We start from the raw sequence: 16709 nt of genomic DNA, 5'->3' as shown, positions 1-16709 counted from the left end.
AAAACAGGAGTTTTCTCCAGATCTGCAAGAGTTAAAGCCCTTAAAACTCAAGGAGTGTTTTCCTGCTATACTGGGTTCACAGGGATAAGACCTATTTTAAATGTAAAGTTAATTCCACATTACCAAATAAATTAAAGAAGTTTACTTGACCTTAGAGAGGGGGAAACATAACCTGCCTCTATCTCCACATGCAATCAGCACTCTTTCCCACGCAGAGGCAGCAGGAGCTCTCCCAAGTCCATAAATAAGTGTTTCCCTTCCAGGCATGGTTCAGGAAGGGATGAGGAAGGAGAGGATGGCTGCTCTCAAAGCAGGAATGGGAGAAATGCAGCAATGCAAACAAACACTGATATATAAACCACATATGCACTTGAGCTTTGCAGTGGATTTAGATTCTAAAATTCCAAATTCTGCAGGCTTTCTGGGCCTTCACTTGCCACCTGACGGATCTCAGGTAAGGGCACTGGAGCATCTCCTGGAGCTCTGGGACAGTGCCAGGCTTCAAGATGCTGGAGATGCATCTCCATACCTTGGTCAGAAGAGCAGAGCCACGGTTCAGCTCCCAAGCGGAGCATCCAGAGGAGCCCAAGTGCCTCAGACACAAAGGCAGTACTTGCTGAATGTGTTCCTTCCCTGAATCCAACCTTCAGTTTATGCAGTGGTTGGATCAGAGAGGGCACTGCACAGCTGAAAAAGGAGGCCTAATTACTTGGAGAACCTCACAACCCAGATGCACTCTTCCACTAAGCAGAAATCGATGCCACTCTGTTCCTTGTATGGAAAAATTCTGGCTGTGTACAATATGCTTTAGAGGTAGAACCTGATACCTCATTATTATTATTGTTTTATTACTCATTTTCTGCTGCTGTGTAATTCCACACCAAGCTGTTGAGAGCTACTTTATCACCCCTGCATTGTTACTTTTTGGTCGTGGATGAGCTGACTCCTGTGTTATTAAATGGCTTCCTCTTCCCAAGCTCTTTAGTGTAAAATAGCATATTTTTGCAAGCATGGATGTTGTTTAATTGAGCTGAAGTTCTATCTAATTGCACAGATCAGGCACAAGAAATAAAAGTAGCCAAATTGCAGGATGGAATTTTTAAGAGTTGGTTTTAGGATTTTTTACTTTCGCTGTGAACAAAACATATTTTTACACAGATGAGTTTTTAATTAGACACTGCTCCCAATAGCTAAGATTAAGATCTGGATTATGTCTCCTGCATTTTTGAAATGTTATATGATGATGAAAAGGATAAGTGAAAAGGAAGAATTAACAGAAAAGGTCTCATTTCATCTAGGGATATGCTAAACAACATCTGAGGAAAAGATAACTGCCTTCCCTTCACCCCTGCTGATGTGTCTGGGTTTATCAGCAGGAAATGAGAATGTTTATGTATTGGGAGATATTTGTTTAAAATTTTTATAGGGTGCAAACTACTTAGGCATTTACAGGAGGCTTTGTGAATTCATCGTGAACTTTTTACACAGGCTATTTTAGTGAATCTTTTTGCCATAATGCAAAAAGATTCCCTGCCCAGCCTCTGCATTAACCTTGCTGCACTGCCTGGCTAAAGAGGAGTAGGAGAGGCAATGACACCCTTATGGATAAATGGGCACAGGAACATCTTGATGTGAAGCAATTAGGGTGGAATTAAAACACCACATTTTTAAAATTCTTAAAATTTCATTCTTCCCTTTGCCTCACCCATGACTGCACAAAAACCCCTTCACTGGTATGAATCAGGCTGCTTGCTCTGATTCTGAGTGTTGCAAAGAGGAGCTTCTGAATAGCTAGTGGTTGTAAACCTGGCAATAAAACACTGAGAAGAATCCACCTCCTTTGAATAATCATAAAAATAGAGGTTTACTTGCCTTGCTTCTCTATCTTTTGCTCTTGGATATGTTTCCCTTATTTAGCCTGGTGAAGCTGCACAGAGTTACAGATGCTTAAAGATAAGCATAAGTCAGCACTTTGGGATGCAAGGCAGGTGTATCATGCCCTTTAGGTTAAGGGCAGCCCATTTATTGGTGGTTTGATTAGGTTTTTTGATTAGGTATGAATGGGGCCGTTCTTTCCCCTTAGTCTAAGCAACTCTATGTGATGAAGCATAACCCATGAATTTTCCTTTCCTTTTTTTTTTTTTCCTTACAAGGAGAAACAAGGGGGGAAAGTAGAGAGTTTATTCTTTGTTACCTTAGGTCATAGCAAGGTTTCTCTCCCAACGTTTCACCTGTAGAGCAACAGATGAGCCAAAAAATATTTCTCTCTTTGTGGAACAGCATTCTGCAGAAATAAATGTTGAGGAGCACTTTAATGACACTTTCTCCCACTTGGTATTTTGACAGCAGTGATACTTAGGATTCAGAGCTCTAAAATACAGATCTCCTTGTACAACACCTTTTCCATAGCCATGCTATCTAGAGATGCAAAATCTGGTTGGACAGGCTACGGTTTGTGCCCACAGTTGATGAACACAACAGGTATTTCAGCTGCCAGCTCTCCAGTCCCATCTGTTAGGATGCTGCTGATGTGGGTTAGATGTTGGTAAGACCTTTGCCCCTGCTTCAGAAATGTGGTATGTGAGAAGGTTGACAGATCAGTTTGATTCCAGGCTTGCAGAAAGATGTGTATGAGTTGGGGTGACTTCTGAGTGACACAGGATGTAAGACTTTATTAATTAGAAGGTGTATTAATTAGAAAACTTTTTTTTTTTCTTTAAGTCATGGGGTTCGGTATACAAGTTATTTTTAATTTTAATTATTAACTGGAAAATGAGAAGATAATAATTAGACATGTTTCTGTACTGCATGCCTTCATACACTCTGCCACACCTGTTGACATTTGAGTTCCAAAAACCTTTTTCTAAACAAGATGATAGCCAAATAGCAGATGATGGGAAGGCATGAAAATCAGGAGGCTCATAGATGCCAAAAAGACAGATTGTATGCAGCAGGCACCCTGAAAAAATATTTGGAAAGTCATTTGGTCTCTCTAAGTTTGTCACAGTGAAGAACTGCTTACAGGCAGCCCCACTGCATCCACTGACACCTGCAGACAAACTATAAAATGAATTAATCAGACAAGACAGAATTTAGAGTCTGCCAGTCAGAAAGGAATAATCCCAACTGGCCAACCTCAGGGTGCCTAATGCCCTTGTAAAAAACCAAGGACACCAGAAAATAGGACTGTGCTACTGAGTTTATTGCAACGTTGTCTTACAGGTGCACTTGAGAGCAGGACTTTGCTGTATTACAGGCTGTACAAATGCAGCCTCTGCAAGCAAAAAACAGAGTCTACATGAATGAGGTTGGCAGTGCCCAGCCCCAAAAGGCTGGCTTAATTTGGGTACTTGCTACATAACCTCATTTCCTAGCAGAAAGCAGGGAATTAAACACAATCCCAAGACCAGAGCTGGCTGCTTTGGTCATTGGGTCCTGTGTCTTCTTGGTTTATATGTCAGCTTTTCCTTGTCCTGTGCATACTCATAAGTTAAAGCCTGGGATCCAAGTGGAGGTGACTGCACAAACATCAAGGCTGGATGCAGATCATCTGTGATATGAGCAGAAGCCATCAGACAGCATTTGTTAGGCAAGGGAGAGAGATACTTGAATGGTTCTTAAAGGAGTTCAGCAATTGTTAATCTTGAGCCCTGACTCATTCTGCTTTCCTTGGGCTTGTAACAGCAAAACGAGGAAGCAGGATTTACTGTAATTACATTTTCACACTGAGGAAAGAGACCCAGGGGTATTTCTGAACTTCAGTGCTATCTGCTGGTTTCATAGGTTTGGGATTAAAAAGGAAAGACCAAGTTTGCACCTCTTGCCACCAGGCTTTGCTGATACAATGGCAATCTGAGCACAGGTCCCTCAGACAGAGATTGCTTGGAGTCACCATGAACCTCTCTAATGATGGTAGAGTTACAGGTGAAACAGAAGCAACTGTGCTCCTTTCTGCAGCCAGATAGTAAAAACAGTCAGGGGAAATACAAAACTCTCAACTGCAAGAAACCCCTGGACTTCTGTTGAGAAATGGTTTAAAAAAAATAAAAATCACTATTAAAAAGGGAGAATGTTTGAAGGCTTAAGTCACAATTGATTGTTTTTAGTTTTTTTTCCCACGTCCCAGTCTTTTTCTTTTCTGACCAAATATCTTTCACTGCACAATATATCTTAGCTCACAGGTTTTGTCTTGAAAAGAAACCTCGAGTAAAAATAGCATTCTGCATAGCAGGAAAGGCAGAAACTGGTGGTCTCAGTGCCATGGGGAATAAAAGGAAGTTTTGTAATTTCTGACTTATAAGGCAGTTATAAAAGACACTTCCAGACATCAGCTGAGATCACCCTCTTCAGTCCATTGTGGCTTTGAGTTGCTTAGGTTGTAAAATAAATAAATAAAATCCCAGGCAAACAAGCAGTAACAGAGTGCACAACCCCATAATCTGTTGTGAAATGTAAATTAATACAAAATATAAATGCTTTCCTTAATCTTCCTGAGCCTATGAGTAACAGGGTGGTGTATCATGATGACAAAGCAGGGTTACTGAAGGGACATTCTGTGCACCCTTTTCAACTCAAACACATTCAGTACCACTAAACAAAAAGCTTTAATTTATCTGATATGCAAAGCTCTGAATGTATGGCTTGTTTAATAATGCTAATGTGGACATAGCCATTACTCAGAGCTGGAATTTCTTTCACCAGTGGCTCAACAAAGCAAAAAACAGAAGTTGAGTCCAAAATGATGTGTGGCATGAGACATATTGATATCTGTGCTGGCCACACTCAGTGCTCTGAGTTCCTCATGAAGGTGCTGGGAATGGAAGCAGTGAGAAGGTTCTGACTCTCCCTGAGGCCACTGACTTTTGGGTCTTTACTGATGTCACTTGTTAGGGCACAGAGCAGGCACTCAGCCACATCTCCAGTGCAGCTGTGCTGATGGCCATAGGTGCTTCCCAGGGAGATGCTGGCAGACAGGAGTTGGCTCAGCATCTTTGGACATTGGGCACATTTGCTGGATAGTTGGAAGATCATTCCAAGTAGGGATAACGGGTGAAACCATGTTGATTTTCTTCCAGACACACATCTAAATGGCACTGGGCTTAATGCAGCTTCAGGAGCAGAGTAGGATATTTCCAATGCCTGGCTCTGTGATATATAAGTTTTTACATAACTTAAAGTGCTGAGCTGCAGGCCCTCCAAGGAAGCAAGAATAGGAGGCAGATTGTCACTGCATCCTTACTTGCTACTTGGATTCTTGCTACCAAAGCAAGGGAATGGTTGGTTGTTTTCCAAAAGTCTTATCCAGATTTGGCAACAGGGAACATAACCTGGGTATTATACATTTGGCTATAAATTTTAAAGATTTCAGAGCTTGATTTTGGTTTTATTTAGCTCACACAGCTCTAGTACATCAGCTGTTGCACTCCTTTCGTGGGCCAAAAGAAAAATATGCAATAATGCAGTGCTGAGTACAGGTTGTATATACATGGCCTGCTACATCCCATACAAAATAATTGTATTAGAAGAGATCTTTTCCCTTCCTCTTCTCCCCAGGCAAATTCAGTCTATCTACCAATTGAGTATGTCAATCTTTATAACAATCCTATCTAGATCATTTGAGACACTGCTATGGCCATACCATGGGTAAAGGAGGGAAATCTTAGAGGATATTTTCACAGTTCCTGTGGAAAAGTGCAGAACATCTCCCAGTTTTCTGCATTCTAGGTCCATGAAGAAGTATGTATGAAAAGGCCCCTGAATCTGAGTTTAGTCTCACTAATCTTAATGTTGCTCTGTATGGATATAGGAACTAATTTCAAATGGACTTAAAAGCCTGCTCTGTTTTCACAAGCAGCAGTACTACAGTGCAAAGCTCTGCAGCTCATCATCACACAATACAGTTGCCCATAAAAAGTCTGAAATACAAGGCATTTTTCATGCATTTTTCATTTTTCAGTCCAGTTCATGTGCCACTGAATTTCAAACAAACTCTTTTACTCTCCCTGCGTTAACCTAGAGGGAGTTTAGCACCACAGAATTCATACAACAAGACATTGCTTTTTGAGTTGCTCCAATGTTCTGCAAGACTATTTAACTTGCATTTTAAAATTACATATTTGTGTGTCTGTGTAATAATCTCATTGACTGTATAAGTGAGAGATCAAGTCCTTTACTTTGAGCTATTTACTTTTCAGATTTAATTTTATATATCATTGCCTTTAAATTCAGTTAAGGAGTAAGAGCTCAGGTGATATTAGTGGCAGCATTTTAATCTTGGAGGCATGGATGAGTGATCCTGAAATGCACTCAGTGTCTTGGGACTCCTTGGATCAGTTCTGAAAATAAAAGTAACTTCTTTGTGCATTCCCCAAACAGGCAGTTTTATCCTGATTAAACTGATAGGTTACCTCGGAGTGACTTGCAGAGGTGCAACAGTGATGTAAGAATTTGAATTAATAAGAATTATCCAATACTGTAATATCATTTCAAGGTGTCACATGTTTAAAAGCTGCATTCTAGGAATGATTTTAAAAGCTGACCCTGCCAGCAAGTTGTAAAGCATCTTAAATACTGATTCACAGCTGCTACAGCTACACCTCAGCATCCATCACGTTGATGTGAGTGAAGCTCACTCTACAGGCTTGGTCAGTTATGGTTGAGCTGAATTAAATTTGAATTACCTCAGAACTAGGGATTGCAGTGTTTTGGAAGTGAAGTAATATCTTTCTAATACTATATGTTCAGTGTATACAAATTTACTTACAGCACTTTGGGGAAGTGGAATTTAAGTAAGGGCCAGGATAAATCATAGAATCGGCTGGGTTGGAGGGGACCTCTGAGATCATCAAGTCCAACCCTTAAAGGTCTCTGTTGAAACTCTATTCTTGGACTTCCAGTTGTAGTTGCAGCTGTTGGAGGTGGGATAGAGGAGAGGCCATGAATAGTAATATGGGCTCTAGAATCTGATAGATGGGCATGGGGACAATTCTGTCCCTTATTTACCAGAAGTTGTATTGCTATAGGGAAGTACAAGTAAGATGGTATCAAAACATCTTTGGTCTAAACTGTCTGCTTTTCCTCTTCCTTTTCCTTTCTAATATATTAAGTTGGCTCCATGGAGTCATAAAAAAGATATTTTTGTGAGAGCGTGGGGCTCTATTTTAAGACTTACACATAAATGGTAATAAAGCAGAACTTTAAAGAACTATTTAAAAATGTGTACAGAGTGCAATTAATGAAATTGATTTCATTTGTATTTAGTCTAATTCTGCTGAAAAGTTTTCAGATTTCTGTTTTTTAAGATGAAGAGAAAAGCTTCTTTTTGTTCTTAACTACTGGCAGGTAGCACTTTAAATATAATGCATCAGTAAAAACTTCTACTTTCATTATGGGGCAGTGGATTATATACTTTATTTCTGGAATACTTTTATTTTCACTATTTACATTGAATTGCTTCCGGAAAAGGTATATTTCCTCTTTTTTTTCCATTTTTTTTCCTTTCTATTTCCTTTGCTTCTAGACTTTTACTTCAGTTTCTTTTTATAAAGCAAGCAAAGCTGTTTTGTCAGACTATTTCAAGTACCATTAAAATCTATATAAATATAGTACTCAACAAACTGTGACAATAATGGCAGTCCAAATTCACAAGTGTTGCTGCTTTACTCTGCAGTCCCAGCTCCCTTGCAATTAAAAAGCACAATAGATAATGTTGGGTGAAATACTCAAAATGTTTCCATGTGTTTCTGTTTCTAACAATTTTAACAGAATTCTCCTCCCTCGTAACGATTAGGTTTGGGCTTATCACAGTTATTAGTGTATTTCTGGAAGTATTATGTCAAAAGTTATCTCCAGTTCAATTCTGTTTAATTCAGGCCATAATCTCAAAGGATATTTAGATGCTTTGAGGATCTTGGCCCTAGGAGCACTGCAGGATGGACACACATGAACAGTAATAGTGCTGATCACACTTCTGAAGTGACTGCATGGTGGGGAGAGATGGAGGGTGAGGAGTTGGTGGTTCTGAAATGAATGAAAGGAGGCATTTGGACCATGGCCATAAATTAAGAGGAGCAAACGCAGCACTCTGTAATTGCCTTATTCCAAACATGGTTTGCAGACTTCCCTAAGTTTTAAATAACAATGGTTATAGAAAAAAAACCCTTACATTTATTGCTTAGAATTCCTGGATCCTCACTTCCTTTGGCTCTCCAGATGACATGATTGGCAGTAATGAGTCTGAGCTGGCAGATGGAGACTTCCTACCTCTCTGTAACTTGTATTGGATGATTACAGGAGATAGAAAACTGATAGCCTGAAGTTTCTCCTAATTTACTTCCTTAGAGCAGGTAAAGAATGTGCAATAGAACAGCAATCTTTCTAACTTCTCAGCCCTAATTAACCAGAAATCATAACAGGCACTAGGAAAAGCCTGAAGAGGTTACTATGACCTCAGCATCAGCCTTAATATCTGCTCTCAAAATAATCCATCTTGCAAAAGAAATCTCAAGTGTGTATTTTGTGTATTTAAAAGCCAGCCCATTGGCTCTTCCAGAGGTGATTAACTTGCACATTATCTACTCCTTCCTTACTTGTTCAGCTAAGAATCTGCACATCTTTGTTTATTTAGAATAGCATCCAGTGTTGCTAATTATAATTAGATTTTAGTTGTCATTCCTAACGGTGTGCTTGAGACACAGACTAATTTGCCCCTCCTTCAGGCAGTGAGATAATTTTCAACCTTTCTTTCCATGATTTCTGTGGGATAAATTAGTTTCATTGAATGTCTAGTCAAGATGCACCCAGGCCAAGCATGGCCTATAGAGTCCAGAAGTTCAGAATCTTGTGGCTTTAGACTAAAAATGTAAATCCTCAAGTTCCCTAACTCTTGGCATTGTTAATCCTCTTCACATCGTGCCTATTGGCACTTTAAGGCTAAGGAAAAGTACTTCTACTTCTGTGCCTGTGTTTCTCTGGAGGGACCTCACATGTTTTTTGGTAGAAACTCTAGCAAGCATTTCTGTGTGGGCTCCTCTTTAATGGAAATAGGACTTTACCCTGAGGTATTTCTTATAGGTTCATCAGATCTTACTCTGTAACCTATACAGAAATAAACTGCTAGGACTTTTCACGTGGGCTGGAATTTGCAGAATTGCTTTGGTTTCCTTTACCATCAATTTGTACTGGTTTCAGCAGACAGGTTCAATAGACTGGCAATCCTCGGAGCCAGTGTTTCTCAGCCTGTTGCAACTCCCAGTCTGTAAAAATGCTGCAAGAGGGCTGTGAGGAGTTAGGGAAATGCAGTATTGATAGGCAATGTATTTTTTTCTTCACAGTGGGAAGTGGTTGTGGTTACTGACTGCAAGTGCACACACTGAGCAGGGAGCTCCAATCTCCCCACCTTCCTGCAGTTCCCCTAGGGCTAGAGAGTGAATGTCCCTACAGATAACCCAAAAGGACAACTGGTGTCCCCCTTACCTATCTGAAAAGAACTCTGAGATTATGCTGAGGACTGTACATGCCAGGGAAACAGGCAAAGATAAGCCACAGGGAGCACGTACCTTGATAAATGTCTGAGGAAAGACTGTAAGCCATCTATATATGTTTTAATTACTTACACCAAAATTTTCTATTGTTGGACTATGTTATAAATCTTTAAGCTAGGTTTCTAGAAACCCCACCGTCCAGAATGAGCCACACTTGAAAAAATATTATTCTAGTAAGTTTGGGGTTTGTTTTGTTGCTTTTTTATTATTATTATTATTATTTCTCCCAGTGTCTATACAAGGCTGATGGCTCATTTTTCAATTCTGTGGTGATTTTCCCTTGAATGTCTGTTCTGTGTGCAGAATACATCAGCCAAAACAGTCCTCATTCTAACAGCAGCCTCAGAGTGCACAACTAACAGAATTACCATCAATAAAATGCATATGGAATTCTTTAAGCTTGGGAGCATTTCTTTTTCCACCAGAGGCACAGGGTAGTTCATAAAAGTACTGGCAGGAAATTCCGGTTATAAAGAATATTTCTGTCAGTAGTAGATGTAATTAAAGGAATCATTCCTTGGTTTAATGCTCACCTTTGGCACTAATTCTATGGGGGTTTAAACGTGGGAGGATAGAAATATTGTATGTGGGGAAAAATATCATGTCTGTTTGCAGACCAGCTGCATTAAAAACCACGAGGAGTTAGGTGGTCCAGATGAAAACTATTATAGTGAAAGGTGGAAACCATACCAAGTATTGTGGCCCTGAGTTTCAAGAAAACACACACCCACACTGATTTGCAGCAATGGTTTGATAATTACATGGCCAACCTGCTAATGCACACACAATTTTATTAGCTAGAGGAGTAAGATCACAAAGTGGTATCTGCTGAAGCTCTCAGGAAACCAGTAACAGACAAAGCATGAAAGATTTGGTTTGTATTTCCATGGATTTTAGATGCCTCTAGACAAATATTAGTTCTCTTCTTCGTTATTTTCTCTTCCAGTTGCTTCCTACCTATGCCTCTCAATACCAACCACCTTCACCTGGTATTAATACTTAATAGGAGGCAGGGAAAAAAGAGACAGCTCAGCGTCTAATTCCACCACCAGCTGTGTCTATTTATCAGTGCTTCCAAGTGAATCAACTAGATGCAGTGATCTAAAAACGTCTTTTCCCTCCTATCATAAATCCCCAGACTGGCATAGGTTTCTTAATTATGCCACTTATCAGCAGAGAATAAGCATGACATCAATCCAATACCCAAGAAAACTGCATTAGCTTTGGCCTTGAAGCTTCCTACAGCACTGTAATACATTAGAGGTTTTCCCATCTTATAACTTCTTTCTAGAATTTGGATTAAAAGTACCACATAAATGATCTGCTGCTTTAAAATTTTTTTATATGGTTATATTTGGATGTCTCCACTAATCTTTTCTCCAAAACTACTGGTTGAAAGCAAAGCATGTGACTCAAACTTTCTACAGTCAGATGAACAGAAAACTGAAAAAGGTCTTTATTTGGGGACAGGGAGTTGTACTGCAGTGTAATGTCCCCATGCCAAAGTGTTTTGTTAAGTCCAGACTAGGTCTGAGCCTCATCCTGTTCCAAGGCACTACACATTGTCTGGTACTTTTCTGCTGAAGAGAGTTTTACTGCTGGTTTGGAGAAGCACAAATGATTAATGCTGGATCTCTGGTAAGGGATAAACAAATCCTACTCATACATTATGGAATTGTGGATATGTGTAGTAATTCTGGGAAAACCATCTAGGAAGATAAACACGGTATTGAATGTAGATTTGCCTCTTGATCCTAAGACCACTATCACTGGAAATCTTAATTCTCTTGTAAACATCAAGGACACATGGTACCCCTAGGGCAGAAGAATGTCCTTAAAAGGGCAGTAAAAGGTCTGGAACTATGCCAAAATGAGGCAAGACTGCACAGTGGTTCCTTTGTATGTTCTCCATTTTTTTTTGGAGCTCCACCAGGCACAAAGACCTGACTAGGTGAGTAAAGTCACAGAGCTACCTTCCACAGCATCTTCAAGGGCAGTCCAGCTCACAATCACTGCTGCCCTGGCATCACTGTGGGAAAGCCAATGAGTAAATGAGGCCAGTGAGCAAAGGCTGTGCTGTTATGACATCTCTGAACACCCCTTAGAGCTGAGACCTCAAAGGCTTTTGTGGATTCTCTGCCTGCCATGAGGATGACCCTGGCTGCTACGCTCAGCTGATGACCTCCCCTTTGGGAAGGATAAAGCAGCACAGGGCCATAGTGCAAGCTGCATCACTGCAAGAATTAATTTCTTTGCAGAGAAAAATAGAAGGCATGTGTGGAGTAAAATCAAATTTAAGTAGAAAATAAATTACTGGGAGGGGAGAAAAGTTTAAAAAAAAAAAAAAAGTGGTTAAAGATAAGGTGAGCTACTTCGTTCTGTGCTTCTGGAGGGATTTTGATAATTCCTGAAATATTAGAGGTGTGGGGAGGAATAAGAACGATTAAATCTTTTTGGCTTGTAACTGTGCATCTTGTCCTAGTTATGACCGTATTGCTTATCTGGTTCTTCTAAGAAAGAGGATCTTGCTGCTTATATATGTCCTTCTACTTTTACAGGGTTCCATTCCCTGCAATTCCCCCACACACTCATCCTTGTAAACTGTGATCACTTGTGTTTGTTGTTTTTTTTTTAAGTAACCAAATCTTCCTCAACAATGCCAAATTCAAAGGATAAAAGTCAGCCAGAAGCCTTCAAAATTCTACTCTTGCTCAGTTCAACTTTATGCCTTTTTCTTCTGGAATATATCTTGGAGCACAAAGAGCAGGCAGAAAGCATCAGAAGTCTCCATTTATTAATGAACTTACCATGATTCCCTGTGAATTTTGAGACCATCCAGTAATGTTCTGTCTCTTTCCCCTCCCATGTCTACTCTCTTTCATTCTATGCCTTATGTCTTGGTCACTTGATCATTAAAACTTGCTTTTCAAAGGGATCATTAAGTGAGCTGGAATTGTTGTGACTTGGAACAATTTAATTCCAGAGAAATCAATGAGTCCCCAGACAAGTCTATTATGGTCTAACCTTGTTGTGAAAATCATGTTCTTCCCTTTTTCACCCCTGTGGTCTGGAGAAAGAGGAACTTTTAATGATGTAAGCAATTGCTCTTTTTCTTCTTAATAACAGGATCACTGGTATCACTTTGTTAGGGCCAAGAAACTAGATTTTACCATACCCAGTTTTTCAGCTATAAGTTCTTGTTCCAGATTTCATCACTGGTGTTAATAGCCTAAAGATTAAATAATTATATTTTAATTATAAAGATAAGTTATCCCTTCTCAGCTTTGAGTTCATGTTACTTGGAAAGGAAGCAAAAGTCTTGGCCACTATCAAGACCCTGTTGTAACATCTATCCTGCCATAGTCTTGAAGAGAGTCTGTGAATAGTTCCAGGTCAGAATAAGAAAAAAAGAGGGGAAAGAATTACAACATTTTGTAGAGGATTATATAGAATATTAAGTTTTTATTAATAGATTACATCAATGAATGCACACGAAATGAAATGAATTAAGAAACTCAGCGCAAGGTGATTTAATCATCTTCAAACACAGATCACCTGAGACATCTAATAAGAGAAAACATTGTGTGGCACTACAGTGAAGAGTATTTGATATTCCCTATCAAAACACTACTCAAAAGAGAAATAAGGAGTGAAAATGTAGGTGTCAAATTAAAGTGGTAATAAAATGGGTAACTGCAGATAGCCTGCAATGTTCCCTGGTCTAAATAAGGCTCCCACTTGTATCTTTAGAGCAGAGTCCTAGAGGTCAAAGGGCTCAAAGTTGGGTTTTTTTTATATCTCTGTGGAACTTCTTCTGAAATAACAGCAAACCCAGAATACCTACATCTGCTTGGGTCAAAATATAAGCCTTTTCTTTTTTTTTTTAATAATGTGTTAAGAAAAGACGTGGCCATCAAACTTCTCTTTATCTTTCAAGTTTTGCTTGATATTATCAATTGTACATGAGGAAATGCACAGCTGAATTCATAATAATAACATCTTCAGACAAAGAAATCCTAAGGCTGTCATTTTAAATCACAAACCACGTAGTTTACTTTCTAGCATTGAATAACCTGCCTTAAGGAGCTAAAGGTCATACTTAAAACAGGATCACATGTTGTCATTATGGGTGACTTTTATTTTCATAAACTTTTCATCTTCAGCTGTGGAGCTGAACATTTTTTATTATGTCATCATTTTTCAGCCTCTGTACAGATAGATGAAACTGAGTCTTTCTATGACAACAAACTACTTATGGCTAAACAGTCAAGAGTGTTGTTAATTGACTTAAACAAATCATGCCATTTGCAAAACATTAAGGTCTATTATAAGATGCAAATGATAACTACAAGTATTATAACTGTTTTATGAAATGAACAGAACAAATGTTCTGGGAATTATTCAGTTTCTCTTCTATGGTTGTAGAGAACTTTTTTACTCCTTCGTCTCTGAATTCATAAGCATGAAATACACAAGCAGCTTGGAGCACTTCACAAAACAGAATAAATATATCTCCTCATTCGAATCAATAAAGCTACCTCAGCTAACAAAGACTTCATTCTTGTTGGAGTAATCAAAACCTATATAACATTTGCTTTGATTACTGTACTGGGATGTCTTTTCCCTGCACAGAGCTCTAATTACTCTGCCACCAAGAGGCCAGGGAAAAAAAGACTGAAAACACACAGCCAGGCTTCCTGTTACAGACACCCACAACAGATTTCCTCCTACTGTCATACACTGCTCAGGAATTTGAGGGTTTTGCTATGAAAGCTTCTTTATGTTGGGTAAAAAAGGTAATCCAGGTACATGTTGGTGGGAGTAATGAGTTCAGGAAAGGGACAGTAGAGCAGTTAGTAGGGAGAGTTGCATTTTGATACAACGCAGGAGTTTGGCAGTTTTTAAAAGGAAAAGTGAAAAAAAAAAACCCAACCCAACCCCAAGTAACACAAATGAGACTGTTCATTCTTGTTATAGCTGGTTTTTCCTCACAAAAGTAGATACAGGTAGGAAGGCTGAGGCCATTGCCATATACTTCAACTTCTACAGTTTGCTGATTGTGAAGCTAGAAATATATTGAACTGTAAAGAAAATTTGTAGCAATAAAAAATATACCATTATTATCAAGGAGGACAATATTATGGAGCAAGTTTGATCTTATAGATAGAGCAACAAAATACCAAGCTAACAATTATGTTTCCTAGAGTTTCTTCATAGAACCTGCATCTTTTTAAACGTTTTGCCAGACAGTTTCCTAATTCTTCCTCTAGATTTCTTTTCTGCAGATAACCAGATTCCTTCCTCAAGAGTGATTTAATAAATACTGTAATGAGAATTCTTTCCAACCTCACTTTATGCAAAGTGTATCAGGCAACAAAACCCATGAAGTAGCAAATAGTGGAAGAGCAACCCAGCCTACACACCTATAGAAAGAATTTGAAACTAAGATCTCTCTTCTGCTTTTATCTCCCCTGTGGTGAAAAAACATAAAGGCAGAGGTGTGAAGTGTGGTAATCTTGAGACATCAGAGACAGGGCTTTTGGGACACCAGTCAAGAAATTTGGGGGAAGCCTGCCCTGAACTGGGCAAACAGAAATTAGTCCTGGGTACATGAAACAAAGAGCCACTTCAGTGGAAACTGATGGGGATAACACCAGCCAGACTGACATCTGTCAGTCACATTAATATTCGAAGATAGATTTGTAGTAACAGTGCTACAAAAATAAAAAGAGTGTGGGGTGCAAGAGAGGAATATAACCATGCTGTGCAAGGTATTTTTCAAGTTATTCACATCATCCAGCTCAGCTCCAGCCGAACCCGTAGGAAACCCAGTGTAGGATGGCAGAGTTAAACAGGGCTGGACCTCGGAGAGCTTTGTTCCTGGATAAAATGCTTAGATAACGAGAAGCCAGGAGATTCTGGCATGTTCCTAAAACATTCCTAATTCGTCTCTGGTAGAGAGGGAGCCGGTGTGTCACACCTCCCTCTGCTGGAGGCAGAGCCATGGCACCGAAGAAGGAGCCCTCGGTCCCTAGCAAATAGACACTGACAGAGGTCCCCACCTTTTGGGGTTTTGCAGTGAATTTTTAAGGTAAATGAATACAGAGACTAAAATGATAAAGTTTGTTTTGGTTTTTTTTTTTTCCCCTATTTTTTCTATTTTTTTTAAATAATGTTAACGATTTGTAGATGAGAAATATTTTGTCATGCAACAAGAGTAAGGAAAATAATCTGAATACTGAACTTCAAATGCTTGTGATGAATTGGGCACCAATGAGCCACAGTTCAGGAGCTGTTCAGAGAAAATACTCAGCAAAGAAATGTGAAGAGAGAGTCAATAAATAAGCAGTCTGTGAGCTGTTTACAGATAATTCATGTGAAAGAAAAAGGTTTTAGGATGCTCTATTTGACTGCAGCTGGGGACAGCAGATTTAAAAAATGGGCAAGGTGCCTAAGTATCATTGCCATTCAAGAATATGATGCCTCTGACTAAAGGAAGTGAAACTCAAACACCTTTGATTTTTTTAGCTTTATTCTATAGGCGTGTGAGTTCCCAGCTCCAGCAGCATCCTCTTGCACAAGTTACAACAGGATGTTATGCACAGTAGGATAAACAGGATGATACGCATGGTATCCAGCACAAAAAAAAAAAGGATCAGAATTTGGCCTTACCTTCAGTATAAATGAATTGAAATGGTTCTTTAGCTCTCAAACATCTTTAGACATTATAAAGAGCCACACTGAAATAACCATGAGGACAACACAGTTGTTCATAGCCATGAATATATTAAGCAAACAGGAGTGTGTGCACCTGAAAAATCATCAGGAGACAACCATCATATGGCCTCCCAGGTGATTCAGGCACAGTTCCAGAGTGATGTTTTTTAATGAAGTAAAACATTGTTTAAATTGTTTCTGTGGGTATTAACATATGTGTTGAACTACAGCCTTGCTAATATAATGTTGGGACCAAAAATTTAGCACACCAATATAAGACACAAGTATGGATGAAACTTGGAAGACCTGGTTTCATGAGTAAACAAATAAAGTGGTGTTCTTGGAAGCTGAAACCCAATCAGTTGTTCTATTAGATTTTGCTAGCTCTGAAAACAAACGTTCTTTGGACCACAGTTCCACCACAGTCATTCCCAGTGTGGAAAAAACCTT

The sequence above is a fragment of the Calypte anna genome, chromosome 4A (genome assembly GCF_003957555.1).
Source record: "Calypte anna isolate BGI_N300 chromosome 4A, bCalAnn1_v1.p, whole genome shotgun sequence".
Lineage (NCBI taxonomy): Eukaryota > Metazoa > Chordata > Aves > Apodiformes > Trochilidae > Calypte > Calypte anna.
The sequence above is the reverse complement of the archived record's forward strand: the minus strand, read 5'-3'. Positions refer to the sequence as shown.